The sequence below is a fragment of the Cavia porcellus genome, unplaced genomic scaffold, assembly GCF_034190915.1.
Source record: "Cavia porcellus strain 051 isolate PalLab524CR breed Dunkin Hartley unplaced genomic scaffold, mCavPor4.1 scaffold_19, whole genome shotgun sequence".
Taxonomy (NCBI): Eukaryota; Metazoa; Chordata; class Mammalia; order Rodentia; family Caviidae; genus Cavia; species Cavia porcellus.
Window position 1 is genome coordinate 66,671,956 of NW_026947502.1, and position 18,999 is coordinate 66,690,954.

General features: G+C 40.7%; 1 protein-coding gene and 1 long non-coding RNA gene across 2 annotated transcripts in view; one reads left to right on the forward strand and one right to left on the reverse strand.

Moving 5' to 3' along the window:
- Cacna1c (calcium voltage-gated channel subunit alpha1 C) overlaps positions 1–18,999 on the forward strand; it is a gene marked incomplete at its 5' end in the record, with an annotated part of 685,364 nt that overhangs the window by 34,182 nt on the left and 632,183 nt on the right.
- LOC111755179 (uncharacterized) lies at positions 4,468–7,652 on the reverse strand. Its single transcript, XR_002789759.2, has 2 exons — positions 7,400–7,652; positions 4,468–4,846 (listed from the first exon to the last, which is right to left on the reverse strand). It is a non-coding gene; the product is annotated as an uncharacterized LOC111755179 (long non-coding RNA).

Genomic DNA, 18,999 nt, shown 5'->3' on the forward strand with positions numbered 1-18,999 from the left:
GCAGGTGCCAAACAGATGTTATTAAACACTTTTTCATATATTGGCTGACCATTTGTATTTCTTCTTCTATGAATTATCTGTTATTTCTTTTGCCCCCCCCCCTTTTTTTTAGTTCTTTGAATATTGTGGATATTAGTCCTCTGCCTGAATACAGCTGGCAAAAAATTTTCCCTTTATGAAGGTTGTTTCTTTATTCTACTGTTTGACTCTTGCTGTACAGAAGCTTTTTGGTCTGATATAATCACATCCGTTGGTTTTGGCTGTTATTTTATGTTCAGTCAAGATTCTGTTTAGAAAATCCTTTCCAACATCTATGTCTTTAAAAGTTTTACCTATTTTATCATCCCTGTAGATTTAATGTCTCTGTTTAGATCTTTGATATATTTTCATATTAATTTAGTATATGGTGAGAGATAAGGTCCAGTTTCAATCTTCTGCAACCAGATAACCACTTTCCACAGCACCACTTGTTGAATAGGCTGTTCCCCTCCAATACATACATGCCTTCGACGTGTTGGTCAAATATCAAACAGTTAAATGTGTCTGGTGAAGTTTCTGTACCCTCACTTCTGTTCCATGTATTGATTGACCCAGGTACCTGTTTTTGTGCCAATGCCATGCTGTTTTTATCATTGTTGCTTTGTAGTATAGCTTGAAATCAAGTATTTCTATTCTTCCTGCTTCACTTTGTTACCTGAAATTGTTTTTGCTATTCTGGATCTCTCCTGGTTCCATATTAATTTTAAGGTTGTTTTCAGTGGATCTATAAGGCATGTGGTTGATATTTTGACTGAGAATGCATTGAATCTACATAACACTTTTGGGAATATGACCATTTTGACAATAATGTTTGGCCTATTCAGGAGCAGCAGACATCTTTCCATTTTCTGATACCTTCTTCAATATCCTATTTTTTAGTGTACTATAATTTTCTCTATAAAGGTCATTTACTTCCTTGGTTAGGTGGATTCCTTGGTACTTCATTTTTCTTTAAGCTACTGGGAATGATGTTATTTTCTTAATTTCCTTCTTATCCAGTTTATTATTGATGTACATAAATGATAGCCTTTATTTATTTATTTATTGTCTTTTTGAATTAGGGTCTCACTATGCAGTTCAGGCTGGCCTGAAACTCATTTTGTAGCCCAGGCTGTCCTCAAACTTGCAGTGATCCTCCTGCCTCAGCCTCCTGAGTGCTGGGATTACAGGCATGTGCTACCATACCTGGCTTTGTGTGTTGATCTCATATTGTACTACATTGATGAATTGGGTTATTCTAAGACTTTTTTGATGGAGTTATTTGGGTTTTCTGCTTATAGTATCCTGTTTTATGTAAATAGTGACAATTTGAGTATATATATGTATATATATATATATATATATATATATATATATATACCTTTTATTTCTTTGTCTTGCCTTATTGCTTTGGTTAATGTTTCAAGTACTCTGTTGAATAGAAGGGGTGATAGTAGACATCCTTATCTTGTTCCTGATTTTAGAGTGAATACGTTGAGTCTTTCCCCACTTAGTATGGCATTTGGTTTGTCATAAATAGCTTTTATCTTATTCATATAGGATCCTTCTATGCTGTTTTATTAGAAGTGATATTTCTAGTCCAATTTCTCAGCAAGGAATTAAGTTCTCTTAACAAAATTCTTCACTGGTTCCCAGGGCAGTTTATTTTCAATGTTTTTATAAGCTGGAGAATGCCAGTTAAAATATATTTATCATAAATTTCACTGATTAAGAAATAAGATAGGAGTCAGAGGTCTGTGTTCCACGAGACTGTACAAGGGAGTTGAGTTTTGAAACATTCATTTGGGAGACAGAGCAGAATGAGGAAGCACAGATGTGGAATGGAAACCAGGAGACATGAGAAAAGAAGAGGTCGTCTGGAGAGGCCTTAGCTAGTGTAACAGGTAACCTGTCAAGAAGGTCAGAGCTTCTCCAGTTGGGCCCAGCGTCTTCTTAAACTAGGGATCTCAGTTAACCTGATCCAGAGAGGGGCTGGAATAATTGGAAATCTTTAAGGTAGAAAAATTAAACATACACATTCTCTTTTGATGTCTTTGCCTTTCTCTGCCAGTCTCCTAAAATCTATTTGTTTTACTAATAGAGGCTGAATGAAGGACTTAGAACGTCCCTATAATAACAATATCTTTTGATTTGCTTTCTAGTGCCTAGAACAGACTAAGACCCAAGGAGGTGCCCTTAATTCCACCCAAAATAATAATTGCCTCAAATGCAAAGCCATAAAGGAGGTAAGCAACACCCATGAGTTTCAATCAAAATAATCAGTTACTTGACTACTAAAAGAGAGGAAAAGATATTGAAAGGGTGAATTGAGGCTACAGAAGATAGATCTTCCTGCCATATGCTTTCAGACCATGGAAGGGGACCTTGGAAGGTGTGCACATGTGGCCTGCCATGCTTCTGAAAGCACATATGTCATATCACTGAGGGCAATGTTATTTCATGTGGCTGATTTCACCTGCAGGAGTCTTCTCCTCAGATAGGGATAAGTATTGGTGGTTGTGACTAGAATTCCCCCCATGCTAACTAGGTGGATGCTGTCTGACTCATCATGATAGTACTCAGTCATATAGGGAGGGCCTAAATGACTGTCTGATTTGAGCAAATCACTTACAGTTATGGGTATGTCCTTTCCCTTCTCTGTGGAATAAAGAAATTGAATTAGAAGGATCCTTTCTAGTCTCAAAGCCTGTGCCTTCTACTGATAAAAGGTGCATAGAAACCCTTACAAACATGTAGATAAGTCCAGAAACAAAGCTGAATGGTTTGTTTAAAGAAACATCCTGCAATGAATTGAAGTACAAATAGCAGACCATTGAGGACTTTTAAATGTGTTATCAGAACCAGGGGCTAAATGCTTAGATCCAAAAAAAATATTTTCTTCTTCCATTTGTTGTGTTCCCTCATTCTCTAGGGAAAGTAATTACTATTAGGAGGAATAAATATTTATCATTGCCATGCGTTGTGTGGTATGAGGTGACTGGCTTTCTCAGTGGATTTTTAATCCAGGTGAGAGCACATTGCAAATGATCTATGAAATGGCAATCTATAAGCAGTTGGAAAGTGTCAGAGACTCTTGAGTGGAATGAATTTGAATAAATTTCTAATTACAGATTGTTTTTACAATCTACTATGCTATATCTTCACGTTGAGATTGATTTTTCTCTTTTTAAATTGATGTATGAAACCCCAAAGGAAATTGACTGAAAAATATTGTACTGAACCAAACTTCAGTCCAAAGTGAGAGACTTTGGTAAAATCCTTAACTTGGTCAGAATCTAGGACTCTAATAGAGGGAATTCCAGAGTTGAAAGGATAAGGGAAAGGTACAGAATCTGGCTGGTATGGTGCAAAAATTTGAGAATATTTGTTTGCCTGGTCCCTCATATCAAAAATAGTCTATAGCAAATTGACTGCCTACAGGTCAAATCTGGCCCTTTGCCTGTTTTGTAAATAAAGTTTTATTGGAATGCAGCCACATGTGTGTTTGTTTTCCTTCTATATCAATAGAATTCAATATTATAACAGAAACCATATGACTTGCAAACCTAAAATATTTACCATCCAATCCTTTACAGAAAAAGTTTGCTGGTTTTCTGTCAATAATGAGTTATACTGAGAGCCTTCCACATGCTCAGTAAGCATCTAGTCTGTGCACACTGTAAATACACACTAGATTAGAAGAGGTGACAAAATATGAAGTTCAATTTCTATCCCCAGGAAATTTAAAATCTGGTTGAGGAGGCAAAGACTAACATACAATAAAAGAAAATATGTAATCAAAGGTTTAATGTGATGTGGATTCAGTAGCTGAATTTGGAGAATGGAGGAGGGAGGCCATAGTAGATGGAGAAAGCAATATTTAACATGGTAAAGTGCCAGGGCACCAATAGCATGGTCTTCCCTGGAGATTCACTGTAACTGGATTTAACCTGCATTTCTATGCGAGTGTCATTTAAGCCACTGATATTTTTGGTATTTTGCTTAGAGGATACTTTAGTAACTAGAGATATTACTGAATAATTTTAGCTGACTAGTTTTTCTGAGATTTGGGATTCCTTCAAGCTCCCTAAACCACAGAGAATTTAATCTAGTCACAGTGGCAGAATGTCTGTCTTTTTCTAAGACAATATAGCATAGTGATAAAGAGCGTGAACATTGGATTCAGAGGGACCCCAGCCTCGATCTTGGCTCTATCTCCTCTGATCTGTGTGACCTTAAAGGAGTGTTTTTGCAAAACTGCAGGCTTCAGTTTCTTTGCTTATGAAATTCAGTCACATCATCCTTTCAGGTTATTATGCTAACTAATAATGTAATGCCTGTGAAGAATCTGGAATATAAAGTACCCGGTACAAAGGTAGGTCTCCAAGAAGGCTTAGTCATCGACCATTGTTCTGTACTACAGGAAGATTTATATCCTGTACAAGAGGGTCAGATTTACCTACAGAACAAAAATTAGTACTTTATTTGTATAGTAACAAGATATACTCATGTAAAGTACAGAATTATTGCTCTCTGTTTTAGTTCTCTAAAGGTCATGATTTTTAATTTCCAAGATTATCACCTTGCCAGACCCCGATTATACTTCCATCATGTCCTTGGCCATCTTGGGACAAGGAACACTGTTTTTTAAAAAATGAAAATAGAGATCTGAGTTGCTGCAGATACTGGTGTTTTCCAGAGCTGCCTGAAGTGACTGTTGGAGGAAAGGCTGGCTGGCAGTGGTCATAGCCTTTGGGTTGGGAGACAGGCTTTTCCTCCGTCTCTGTGGTTGTGGCAGAAATCATGCAGAGACCAGGCCAGTTCTTATCTGTAATAAATAGATAATAACATTTATTTCTGTGACTGCTGTGAATATTGCTGAAAGAGCTCTTTGAAATACTTTAAGTGTTTTGATATAATCATAAAATATGAGGCTTTAAAAGCAATCTCTGAGAGTCCATAGAAGGTTCTTTTTTCTTTGTGGTTAATGTCTGATGCTAGCATTGTTTTCTGTTTTTCCTTGAGGCAATTTGAAGATTAAAGGGCAGGGTGTTTCCCACATTTCCTGTTGGTAATAACAGCCCTTCCCTGTGCTTTGACCTTCACCGCTGTTGTGAGACTCCTAGGAGCAGTGACCACGACTCTAGCCAACCAGGCTCGCGTCACTAATAGGGTTGCTGTCTCTCAGAGCCTTAGCCTTCGTGATTAAGAGCCACAAACACTGAAACCATTGTTTGGTTTCATTTTCTTTTATTAAGAATAACACAAACTTACAAAAGAAAACAAGAAACTGTCTGAAAAGCAGACTCTTCAAAAACCCAAATAAACCATTTAGTATACACTGCGAGAGCTCTTCTAACACAGCAATTCATGTCTCCCCACTTCTCTATGAGGTAGGTAGCAAATTGTGGTGTATTTATTTTTCAGCTACTGCTATATTTAATCATTTGTTCACCAACACTTATTTATTGAGCTCTTATAGAAGAATGGGCACTGGCAATTCTTCAGAGAACAGGACAGCACATTCCCTAACCTTCTTAGAACTTAAAATCTTGCTGGGAAAATTAATGTATGAACAGTTGGTTACAACAAAGTGTCTGAGAACTGTGGGAAACATTTGGGATCCTCTGAGAAAATGGCAGAGGCGAAAAAGAGACTCTAGTTTCTCTCACTGAGTTACCAAACATAACCAGGGAAATCACTATACATCTTGTCTTTGTGCCCAGAGCAGAGTGTAATGGCCCTAAGAGTCAGAGGCTAGTCCTTGTTATTCTTGAATGTTAGGCTTTTTTTTTTTTTTTTTTTTTTTTTTTTTTTTTTTGTGGTGGTTTGAGTTTTAGTACTTACAGAGGGCTGGAAACTTGTCTGAGTAAAGTCACAGGTATCACCCTAAGGCTACCTTGGTCCCCACTGGCAATGGAACACTTCAGACTAGGGAAGACACTCCCAAGAGCACCTAAAACTCCTGCTCTGGAACTTCGGGGTTGTTAGCCTACATCTTCACCTGTATGAAGAGTATGTACTTCAACTACCAGAGATCTCACTTGCTTAACCTCCTTGAAGTTTCCTCTCTAGGAGAACAGACTAAATTTTTTACTTGTTTAAACTTGTCACTGTGAGGCAGGAGAGACCAGATCAATCAATAAAAGGGCTAATGGGCCAGTCAGTGGGTCTCTTGTTCCCTCTGCCCCTTCCCCAAATCTGAGGGTCATTCTCAAAGTGGATTGAAAAGGCGTATGTCAGGATAAATGCATTTTGCCTTCCTCTTCCCAAGGAGCTGCACAATTTTTCTTCCTTTTTGCAGCTCACAAAACAAGATAGTCTTAGTTTATTACTGAATCAAGATCTCTTTACCAGAGACTGAAAAATCCAGGGGAAGGCTGGATAAAGCCCATGTGCAGATTCCAGTAGCCCCCTCTTTGCCTGGCCTGAGATTGGGGTGGGGAAGAAGCATGGTGACTCCACAACTCAAGCTAGAATTGTGGTCAACGTACGTGGTTCCAGTCATGTTTTTGAACAAAAGAAACTGAAGTCTAGAGAAGTGGTTTTCAGATGATCACATCAGTTTGAAGAGTACCTGGAGCTAAAGTTCTGAGTTCTGGCCACACATTAGAAGGGCTAGATGGAATTTTTAAAGAAGCACACTGATCTGGGCTTGCACTGAGAAGTCTATCAAACTCTGAGGTTAGATCCAGCTAAACTTGCTCAGAGCGATTCTAAGTGCAGCCACTGGACAATATGCTTGACCACTTCTGTGCCAGCAACCAGCTTTCTGGCTCAAATCTGGCTTAGCTGTTACGGGGAACTGGGCAGTTCCCACACCTGTACAAAACCTCCATTTCCTCCTCTGTCAGATGAAGTCACTAACAAGTCCTGTTTTGTAGGGTGGTTATTGAGGATTAAGAAACTGCAAGTAGCCAGGTGGGAAGGCACATGCCTGTAATTCCAGCATTCTGAGAGGCGGAGATAAGAGGATTGTATGTTTGTGCCCAGCCTGGACCACTTTGTGACTTAGTGAGTCCCTGTCTTAAAATAAAATTTAAAAAGGGGCCTGGGGATGTAGCTCAGTGGGAAGGTCCTTAGTATAATCCCCAGTGCCACGAAAGGAAGGAAAGACTGGAGGAAAAAAGGAAGGAAGGAAAGAAAATGCAAACAAACCATGAGGGACATATCAAGCCATTAATACAAATAACTGACTTTATAATTTGGTAATGACAGACAGAACTGGACTTCAGGCCTCCTGAGGTTGTGGTTGGGAAATGACCAGGCACTTTCCATCTGATTGTTCATCATAGCCTATGGTGATCAATTCAGTGGAAAATGAGGCAGTCTGTCCTTCAAAAGATGAATAACCTTGTTTCTTAAATAAAAAAGATCTTACCTTCTGTTGAGGCTCCTAAAACTTCACCCTGGTTCAGTGTCTTCTGCTTGATATTATTCATTTATTTGATCATTAATTGGTTCTTTGACTTGACAAAAATTTATTGAGTGCTTATGAGATTCCAGACTTTCTAAATATAACCAGTATGACAAAAATAAATGCAGACCCTCCTTTCTACAATCTTAAAGGCGAATAAAAGAGAGCAGGGTTGTAGCTCAGCGGTAAAGTACTTCCATAACATGCAGTGTGCTGCGCCTGGTGGCACCAATAACACAAAGCTTAATTGAGGACAGGAACTAAAGCTATTGTGCGATGTGTTTATCATAATAGTAAGTGTGTCTTATTCATTTTTGTTAGTTCAAGTTTGCAGTACACAATGATCACATTCATCGTGGAGAATTTTCATTCTTTTATTTTTTGTCCCCATTCCCTTCCTTCCCTCCAACCCTTCTTCCTCTCCCCACTTGTGAAAGCTCTATTACGATAGTAAGTTTGTTTTAAAGATTATAAGAACAGTATCTCATCTTCCAGCCAAGAACAGTGACCAAACACTCTTACAGTTTTGGTAATGCCTAGATTGCCAACTGGTGTTTTACCTCTAAGCATTCTGAGTTAATAGATAATGGAACATGACTTAGGCCTGGAGATTGTTTTTAAAGCTCCCAGTGATTATAATGTACAGTGAAATCTGGAACCACTGACTTATTTGTTTCCCACTTATTAAGGGTACCTCTGGGGGCCTCGGTTGGATTTTGGAAATTTGAAGGTATTCTTTAGGGAATGGGGAGTACAATGGAAGATTTTTTTTTAAGGAACATAACATCTAAGTTTCAGAATGATGATACTGGCTGTAATACAGAAAATGAGTGGGCTGCAGACGGAGCAGTCCGTTATGGAAGAACAGGGCCTGACTTTCAAGGGAGGGATAGCGGTGGGAGCCTGATGCTACATAACAGCAGGATTCCTAGCACATAGGGGACAAAAATGGCATAAAGGCAGATAAAATCCTCTGCTTTTTCTGGTTCTCAGCTTTGAAATTTTATTGCTGCCTCCTTCGTAAACATCCAAGGAGACCTGGTTATTCTTACAAAGTTGGCCACCCCTACAAGAACTCTCAAGCATTTATGGGTTTCAGAATGACACAGAAATGAATTATCACCCTTAAAAATAAAAAGATAGAGTTTGCTGTTATAATTTCCCTGTTAATTTTGGTAGTGTAGTTCATAAAGCTCCCACATAGATTTTTCAAAAGAAAAGGAGAAGAAAGGATGGTCTGGCCACCTAGATTTATCCGATCACCTGGATAATTGCCAACGATCCACTTAACATCGTGATAGGAAGATAGTTTCAGTCACTGCATCTTTTTCCTATCCTCCTTCCCCCTTATATAATGCTTCTACTAATCAAAACATTTTTACTGTTATTGGTTCTGTGGCACTCTTATGGCTGTGGTGGTAAGATGATTGGGTTCCATTTGCCGTGTGTTCCATCAAGTTCCATTTTCAGTGGAGCCCTAATGCCAGACACAGCATTATTAGTGAGGAGGTGCTTTGGCTCAAAGGTGTAGCACAACAAATTAGAAACATCATCATTGGCCTTCTACACTGACTCAACGTGATATTATGTTCTGTACCAAACTGATGTTCTGAATATTTGTGCAACCCTGTAAAATATAACAACCTTTCTAAGCTCAAAGCCATACAAAAATAGGCCAGTGGCCAGAGTTAGCAGACTTCTGGTCTAAGTAATGGATACAACCATAAATCAATCCCTGGTGTGTAGCATTTGCTGACCTCTGGCTTGCAAATACGCTTACTATGACTCTGTTTCAAAAGACCAACAGAAACGTCACTGCATGTGGGGTCAGGAAGAGATGTGCAATAGCAAACCATTATATAATATTTTTACCTATTGATAGAGACTAGATGTAAAAAAGCTCTGAGAACGAAGATGATGGTCAAACGTAGTGAGATAATCAGTGATGAGTTTTTGAGTAGCTCTTCCTCTTGTTTCTGATGTAATTCATTTAACTGTAAGTTTATATAATTTAGTTTTCATACTGGCTATGTTTAACAATTGGCTCACAGAATCTCTGAAGATTTAGCAATCTTCTCTCACAAGCTAGTCTAAGCTGGCATCAGCACACTACTGTTAGAAAAGGGAAGTTGGAATGTGGACAGAGAGTTGGGATCAAAGCAAAGAAAGGAGGATAGGTGAAGCTCATGGCTGTGGCTAAGCTCTTGGTCCATCACTTGACGTGTGGCCAAGCACGGGCATTGCACAAGACAGCAACTGATGCTGCACGGCTCATTTGGACTCTCTACCTTAATAAGCACAATTCAACTGGCTGGAGAAGAAAACTTAGTTCAGTTAGCCAGTACCTGGCAGGGACAGAGAACTTGATTTGATATATGGTAAATCTGACTTTAAAAATTCAGCACTCAAAATTTTTACCTCGGTGCTGTTACGATAAAATGAAAGACAGAAGCGGTCCCCCCTCTTTCTGTAATGGTGGGATTTCTTTCCTAGTTTGGCTCTCTTACACACTTACAAATAAGTGAAACTAGCTGAAGCAGTAGTTTCAAATCCTTATGTTTGATTTTTGTTTGTTTGTTTATTGGAAATAGGGAATGAATTTAGGGCTCTCTCAGTGAGCTATAATCCCCAATCTTTTTTTTTTCTTTTTTGAGACATGGTCAGTAAGTTCCTAAATTGCCAGGAAGTTGTGATTCTGCCTCACCTCCCATAGTGCTGGAATTACAGGTGTGTGCCACCCCACCTAGCTCCAAGTCTCTAAGTTTTTACAAAGTAGAGCCCTCTCTTAAACATTTTCTAACTAGGGGGTAACATGCATCACTCTTCCCTACTTAGGGCAGCAGAGCAGAATCCAGAGTGTATCTCTAGAATGTACTTTGGGTCTAGATTCTGCCCATTCTCATGTGCCTCAGGGAATGGAGGGAGATAGTTTTATAAGTAGCAAAGAGATAGGGAAAGCCAGAGTTGAGATGGTTGGAAATCAGAAAGGGAACCTAGGACCAGACATGTAAAGTACTTGCCTAGCATGTGTGAGGTTTTGGGTTTGCTCTATAGCACTGCAAAAATAAAAAGAAAAGAAAAAATGGGATCCTGTTGGTTTCTACAACATGGCATTTTTGTGAGGGAAGATGATTAACTATAGCATCACTTGAACTGCTCACAGACCGATTTAATGTACAGGGCCTATCACAGGTTAAACATTATTTAATATGAAATGTGTTCTTAAATGTATTTATTGTTCATCATTTAGTGGTATTTTTAAGATATTAAAGATAGAGTGGTTTTACATTTCTAGTTATTTGTTAAATTCTTAAGCTTTCTACAGGGATGAAATATTTATTAAATTTCACTTTATGTTACTTGTGCCTTGAATAGAAAGAGTAATCTTTAAAATCATGTAAAAGACAAAACAGCATATGATTCTTTCAAAGGCCTCTCTCTCTGTCACACACACACACACACACACACACACACACACACACACACACACTTTCTTCTTTTGAAAGCTGAATGAAAGCAGGATTAGGTTCCAACCAGCACATGCCCTTTGTTGGACATCACTAGCAATTATATGTCGGGCACAATGCCCCTTGCTACTCAGGAAGCTTGAGGCAGGACAATAACTTGAACTCAGGAAACATAGTGAGACCCTGTCTCAAAAAAAATATGGTAGGGGCTGGGGATTTAGCTCAGCGGCATAAGCTCCTTCCTTGCAAGTGTGCAGTCATGAGTTCGATCCCTGGTACTGATAAAAAAAAAATATGGTAATAATAATTGAGGACTACCTAGTTGGCACATATCTTCCTAGCATTTTGTATGCATTGTACCTTTTAAGTCTCGGAATATCTCTGACATGTAGGTACTGATATCTACATCTCGGATAAATGGGCATCAGAGAAATTGAGTCAGTCGTCCAGGTGATGGGAGGCCTAATTTGGTTGCCCAGACTTACTCTGTGCCCACCTTGCTGTAGACCTCCCTTTTAGAATCCCCTAATTGAGATAGGTTTCCTGAAATGAGTCTACAGGAAAAACTTGAGAATGAAGGAGTGAAAATCGGAGGAACTGGGGAATGGTAAAGGTAGACTGCTTCAGGCGGAGGGCATACAATAGGCAGGGAAGAAAGGCTCTGGATGCTGCCAGGCTTCCTGAGTCTATAAGTGCACTTGGCTACAGAGAAGCCGTTGAGCAGGAATGAAGGGAAGACAGAAGGGCTGATTTGGTGGAGGGCCATGGAAGAACAAAATTAGACACTGGAGCTGCAGAATAGATGTGCTGAAACCACACTGAATCCAGTCTTGGGATGGAAGGGAATTGAATGCCATCTGCCTAATACATAAATTTGCTCTGCCTCTCTACAAGGTGGTGGTTCAGCCTCCTTGGATGTCCTTGGAAATGGAGAACTCATTAGATCCTCTCCACAGATGAGACCCAAATTTGCCTGCCAGTAACTTCTCAGTGGTCAGGAGTGACTTCTTGGGACCATTAACAAGTTTTTCATAGTTCCCACAGTACATACAGAATTATCCATACATCGACTGTTTTCTTCCAAGAGGATTCCTAGACACTGAGTTTACAAATGCTCCCTAATCACTGACGATCTTTGGTGCATTCCACAATCTACTGGCTTCCTTCCAGCTAACACTAATAGCTGATAATGGCCAATTTGGTCCACTCCGTGCCAGTAACTTTTATATGTATTACTTTCTATATTGTTGTTTCTACCCTATGGTAGAGGAAGCAAACTCAGAGAATTGTAATAACTTGCTTAGTATCACCCAGGCTATAGGCAGAGGAGTCAGGATTTGTGTACAGACAGCTGAGATGCAAAGGCAGTATCTTAGTGTACTGTGTACTGCTACAACACCGTTCCCGATACTAGGTAATTTATAGAACAGAAATTTTGATGGGCATGGTGCCACACGCCTATAATTCCAGTACTCTGGGAGATTGAGGTAGGAGGATCACAAGTTCCAGCTTAGCCTGGGCAACTTAGCAAGACTTTGCCTCAAAATAAAAAATAAAAAAGACTGGGGAGATGACTCAGCTGGAAGACTGTGAGTTTAATCTCCAGTACCACACACACAAAAAAAGAAATACATACATATAGATTTATTCTCTCACAGTCTGGAGGCTGGAAAACCCAAGATCAAGGTGCTAGCATCTGGTGGGGCTTCTTCCTGCACCCTCACATGGCACAAGGACAAGAGAAAGCAAACCCTCCACAATAGCCCTTTCCATAACAGTGTCAATCCACTCAGAGCCTCAGCACCGAAGGGTCCACCTCTCAGCACTACTGGGTAAGGACTGAATTTTCAACACATCAATTTAGGGAATGCATCAGTTCATAGCCAAGTATCTAACAAGCAAACCATTTATGTTAGGTGGAAGGCAGGGTCTCTTACTGCTGGCTTCATGGAGTCACATTATGTAGGGTTTCCTCAGAAAGGGCACTGAGGTTGGCTTAATTCACCTTCTCCGTCCTGACCTTCTTAATACACTTGAATAGGGAACAACAACACATATGCATTTTCTTTGTACATTTAGTCATTCTTGACCTACTATGAAAAATAAAAGAAAGAAGACAATGAAACTGGCAAATAAACCATCTTTTTGGTGGCATGGTGTCTCTAGCGTTCTGTGGTTCTGCAGGTTAGTGTTTCCTTGTGATCCTTAGAACTCACTCCTTATTTGGTAGCACCTGCTCATCCAGAAGCAGGAAAAGCCCCAAGGACAGCTGCAGGGCTTGGGGCTACTAGAGGCGCTAGTATTATGGTAGGTAATAATGATACAGGAGTGATACATGTTTTCCAAATATGATATAACGGAAATACTGTAGCTCCCAACCTGCCAGATGTCCAACAAGCCAAATTTGTATTTGGTTTGTATAACCAAAGAATAAATTCTAAGAAACAAGAGAGGTTATGAGTAGAAAAAAATGTTTTTTGTGTGTGTTAGGATCAAACTGGCAACCTTGTGCTTGCCAGGCAGGCTCTTATGCTACTGAGCTAACTCCCCAGCAGAAATATTTATTGAGGAGAGCTATAACTGAGAGCAGGAGGGGGCCCAAATGTGGGTTGCGGAGGACCTCACTTTTCAGGGGAAGCTTTGTAGAGCACAACCTTGTGGGTACCCCATGAGTTACAGCTGTATCAACCAATGGAACAGCAAAGAAGTTTTTAGGAAGGGATGGGTCTGAGGGTTTTGGTCATTCACCAGTGTCTGATGTCTGTCTGTACTTCATTAGACCAGGTGTTACACTCCGTCTTTATCTTGACACCTGGCTTCCAACAGATGTGCCTCTGGCCACAATTGTGATGAGTCCTCACTTTTGAGGGCCCAGCCCTATCTGTCTGCCTAAAATGCTTCTACCTAACTCAGCTATCAGAGTAGGAAGGCATCGAGGGGTGGAGGGTGAGTTTCTTCCTTGTGTCTTTTAGTGTCGGGCATGGAGGACCAGCTGAGTTTTGGCAGGAATGTTTTTACATCTCTGTTTTTGTCACTTTCTACTCCTTTGACACCACATCTTCTGTCAAATGAAATTTATAAGCACATGATCGTAGCTGACAGGAACAAGGAGCCTCCAGGATTTCCCCAGGAGAAATCTCCACCTACTGAATGAGCATTTCCTTCAGCTTTTGGCTAACGTGGAAGCTGTCTCCTTCCTTCCTTCTTCTGGGTCTGCTGGGAACCCGGAAGGCAGACTCCTCACAAACCTCTGAAGGTGCAGCACACAGGTGCAGCTGGACATTTAGTAACTTGTCCAGGAAAGTCTGCAGGGAGAGGTGCTCCTTGTATGTCTGCTTCCAGTCATCTCCAATTGTAGAAAAGTGCCTTTCTTGGCAAAGGGAGCTCAGCCTTTGGCTGCCAATTAAAAAAAATAATAAAATAAGCATAGCATGAGAGCACATATCTGCCTAACACCTTTATAGCACCCACAGCTACTACTATGGTTTTACAGTGTACAGGGTTTTTCATAGCTTATGAGTTCCTTTGACACAGCAGTAAATATCTGAAAAAAGCAGTGAACTGAACTGGGAAACCTTGGCTTCTACGTGGCTCAGTCTTCCCATATTAAACAGGGAGGTCAAACTTGGCATGGGCCAAGTCCTGCTCTTAGTATCCAGCCCAGGATTTTACGAGGCTTTGTGTTTTGCTAAAGGACAGATATTCAGGTTCTGTCATCTGGGTGCCTGAGATCCTAAGAGGGCATCCAGAAAAGTGAACACAGCTGTACCAGAAGTGGGGTTCGAAACCACAGGAATATGAATCCTTTGGGTCATAAGTCCAACACCCCTTAAACACTCATCAATTCTGATTCTCAGGAGGGAACAGATATTTAGCTTAGGTTTCCTTTTCTTGGCTGAAGTGAACAGGCTTTCCACCTACCGAGAGGTGTTTACTAAGGTCTTTCCACTTATGTTGTGTGAGCATTGTGTCATGGTGTCATGAGGCTGCCTGAGCAAGCAGAGGATAATGAGAAAGCTCGTAAGAGGCCATTTTTCTGGCTTCCTCTTAGAGTCATGGACTTCGGGCTGCACTGTCAGGCAAGACCCACCTGGCCAGGTATTCGTAGATTGCATTCTTAGTGAGGAGACACATATTTAGCTGTGATAGTACCATGTTAGTCATCTTCATGTTACTATAACAAATACCCAAGAAAACCAATTTAGAACTTATTTTGGCTCACAGTTTGAAAGTTCCAGTCCCTGATCCATTAGTCCCATTGCTTTTAGGCCTGTGGCGTTGCAGGACCTCATGAGGGGAGCACATGGCAGGGCAAAGCATTTACCTCAAGGCTGAGAAATAAAAGAGAGAAAAAAGAAGGGGCCGGGGTCCCACTATCCCCTTTGAGGGCACACACCTGTGACTTACTTCCCAAAAGCACCAAGCCAGGGACCAAGTCTTCACCACATGGCCCTTTGGAGAACATTTCAGACCCAAACAATACTTGTAGCTTTCATTCTCTGCTTCTTTTGAGTGGTCTCTGTGGCTGTAGTGAAAGGAATGGGGACAATTTTTGTGGGAGGAGTTATATCCTACTTGTATTCAGAAAGGAAAACTGACCTCTAGCTGTGCAGAAACATGTTCCACGGTCCCACGCATGTGTAACATCTGGAAAAGCCGATTCGAGGCACAGGTTCGTGGCACAGTGAGGCAGTGTTGCCCAGTACCCTCACCCTGGCCAACATCTGGAAGGAGAGTGTCCCTGGGCACTGGGGTGGGGGTGTTAGGAGTGCTGGAGCTAAGTTTAACAGTAAAACTTTCTGGTACTAGCTCTCTGTGGAAAACAGGGCAGGCATTTTCTTGTTGAGGATCAGTTTACTCTAAGCCTCCAGAAATGGTTCAAGTATTATTTTGCTTTTGTTTTCTAAAGTCACACTGAACCTGTGCTTTCCTTTATTCTCTCTTTCCCAACTTTCCTGGAATGCTGTTTCTCCTTCGGCCTTCTAATGCAGATTCTCTTCATCCTTTGGGGCTTTCTCCCCTTTGCCTCCAAAACACCAACCTCTGAATTTTTGACATTTGTTGTTTCTTTTATTGGTGAAATTCAATTATAGCTTATCTTTATTGCTAAGCATTCAACATCACATATGTTTGTCTTCTTATTCTGGACTCTTTTTATTCATGTATTTTCCAGTCATTTACCTGAGCCTGCTGGGCACGGTCTTAGGCACAAGGTTCTCAAGAGAAATAATTCCCCGCCATGCGGCCTCCTGAGATAACTGAGGGAGGGAAGATGCAGGAAACAGTAATAGAACAAACTATTAGTAAATGGATGTGTAAAATGTTTCTGAAGACCAAAAGAAAGCTAACTGCCTAGACTGTGGGGGAATTTCATGAAGCAGCTGGTATTTTGTTTTTCCCCAGTATCAAGATGGCAGCCATGTGGGGGTACAGCTCCGTGTAGAGCACTTGTCTAGCATGTGCAAATGCATGAATTCCATCCTCAGTCCCCCCACTCCCTAAGAAAGGGTGGCAGACAAGGGTGGGGACATTTGTTGGCTGAGGGAGCCATGGGTGTGGACATTCAGTGGTCCAAACAGAGTAAGCTGGAGGTCGGGGAGTGTCAGAGTGAGTAATGGGGCAAAAAAGAGGAGGCTGAGCAGGAAATGGGCCTGAAAAGGTGAGTTGGGCAGGGCAGTTCCCTAAAAGCCTCTGATTATCCTGGAGGTGACAGGGAACCTCGAAAGCTCCCCGGGAGGAAAGTGGCACAGATGCATGTGTGATTTAAAATAGTGATGTTGAATTCAGAGTGAAAAATAAAATTACTAGGGCTAGGAAATGAGTCTTGAGTCATATGAATCAGACACAAATTCTTATCAGAATTGGATTCAGGGGTGTGGAGGTCACCGGAAAGCCTTCATTCCTCTACTTGAGGCATCTCTTACCTGATATTCAATTAAACACAGGGATTACAGATGTTGTATACTTGTGTGAACCTTTGATTTTTGATGTTGACTCCTAGTTAATATGGATACAGTTTTTATTTTTCTTTTAGGTTTATTTCAAGAATTGGTGTGAGAGCTTCCTGTGCAAATCCAAGACTTTGCAGTATTGCTTATCTCAGCAGGTGGTCAGGCTGTTTTCATATTAATGCTATCTGTGATATTTTGGGGGGGGCACCCAGTATATATTCTGGGAACACAATCAAAATGTGTATCTTGCCATGTTTTAAAAGAAAAACTAAAACTGCAAAATGAAGGAAATTGCTTTTCCTTCAGGTTTTGTGGGATTAAGAAAAAAATGGCAGAATATAGCTTTTTAATTCTTGTAGTTTTCAGAAGGGAGATACTGTGATATTTTACTAAATTCAAACTATGGGTTTTTGTTTTTGTTTTGTTGTTGTTACTGTCAAGGCAACAATTCAATGATTGGAGATGAGGGATAAAGCAAAGGAAAATGTCTCCTGGTCTAAATCACTCTGCTTTTACTGAAAAAATGTTTTGCCTCTAGGGTGATCTATGCCACCCAAATGGCAAAGAAAGGGGACCTCAGGGAGTGTCTTTTCTGTTTTGCCCGGTGTTGCCCATAACCGCGTAATTGTTTTTAGTTAATTGGTTCAGATGCTGCATTGTTTCCAGTGGATTCTATCTTTCTGCCCCCATCTCCCTCCATCTGCCTTTGCTCATCCATTTGTCAATTTCGCTCGCTTTAATGCCTAAACCTTTACCAGTCTCTCTGCTGAACTTCTCAGCTCCCAGATACTGAAAATAAATTATCTTTAGGTTAGGGCTGCTATTAATATATTCCTGTTTGTCTTGGCCTCTGAGTTATGGGGAGCCGTCTGCCCGGAGCATTGCATCACAGCCAAGGTATAACTGCTTCCCAGCACTGCAGCAGGCTTCCATTTATAAATACCCGTGGCGTGAGGAGAAAAAGTGGGGCTGGCTTGAGTATGGACGTTGAAACACAAGACCCTAGAGGTCTCTGTTGGTGGATCTTTCTAGAACAAATAGGAAACCCTCATGCTCTCTCTGATACTCTGTGCCCAGTGATTCACTGAGTTTAATTTTGGGGACCACATGAGATATCCATCTCACATTTTATAAAGAACTAAGTAGTACTACGTTAATGGATATAAATCTCTAATAAGTAACCCAGCCTAATAATTTTAGAGCTATTGACAGAAAGCACAGAGATTTGGAGCTGAGCGTCTTGTCTCCTGAGAGGAGCCTGTTCAGTTGGTAACATGCAGAGGCTCTTATGAGGGATGCTTAACCCTGGCAAGGTGTGGGTTTTGAACATAATTTGAGTTCTCTGGAGGGACTCTGCTGTACTTCTTACCTGAAAATTTCGCTTCCTCAGCACAAAGCTGTCAGTCTGAATTATAGTATTGTTGCTCAGTAAAGTGACAAGACCAGTATCAGTTTTCCGGCAGTGTTAAAGATGCCTGAGGAAGTAGTATGTGACTGTAAAGTGTTTAGCTTATATTCTTAAAAGAATTTCAAGTTATCTAAGCAAGAGTTTTTCAGACGTGTCCTACAGAGTCACAGGTGTTTCTGTACATCTCAGGGACTGCTTCAGACCAAACTGGGGGTCCCTTGTTTCCCTCCTCTACCTTAAACTAGAACAGCTCCGCACTTTCATCTGAATTTCTAAGTAAGGAATGAGTTCTGCTTCTTGAATAGTTGAATCCAACTTCTTGTTTTGTACAAGATACTGTGGGTCAGAAAGTTTCTATAATCTGAGTAAAATCACAATAGCAGTGACCAAGATGGATCTAAAACACTAATCTTCTGTCTACCAGTTCAGTGTTCATTTTTTAATTTCACAAACTACTGGATTCCACCCGTTAGCCAGAACCAGCTAAGTTCTATCTGCACAATCTTAGAACTAAGTTAAAACCTAAAATAAAGTGAATCCTTGTCTCTGGAGAGGCTGTGAGGCAGAGGAGCTAAGTACGTGGACTCTGAGTTTAGACTTTTGGGGCTCAGATCTCTACTCCATTGCCTGATCTTGGATATGTTCTATCACCTTCCTGTAGCTGTTTCCTTTATTTACAAATAGCTGTGGTGATGAGGAGGAAGCTGATGCATACACAGTCCTGAGAGCAGTGTTTGG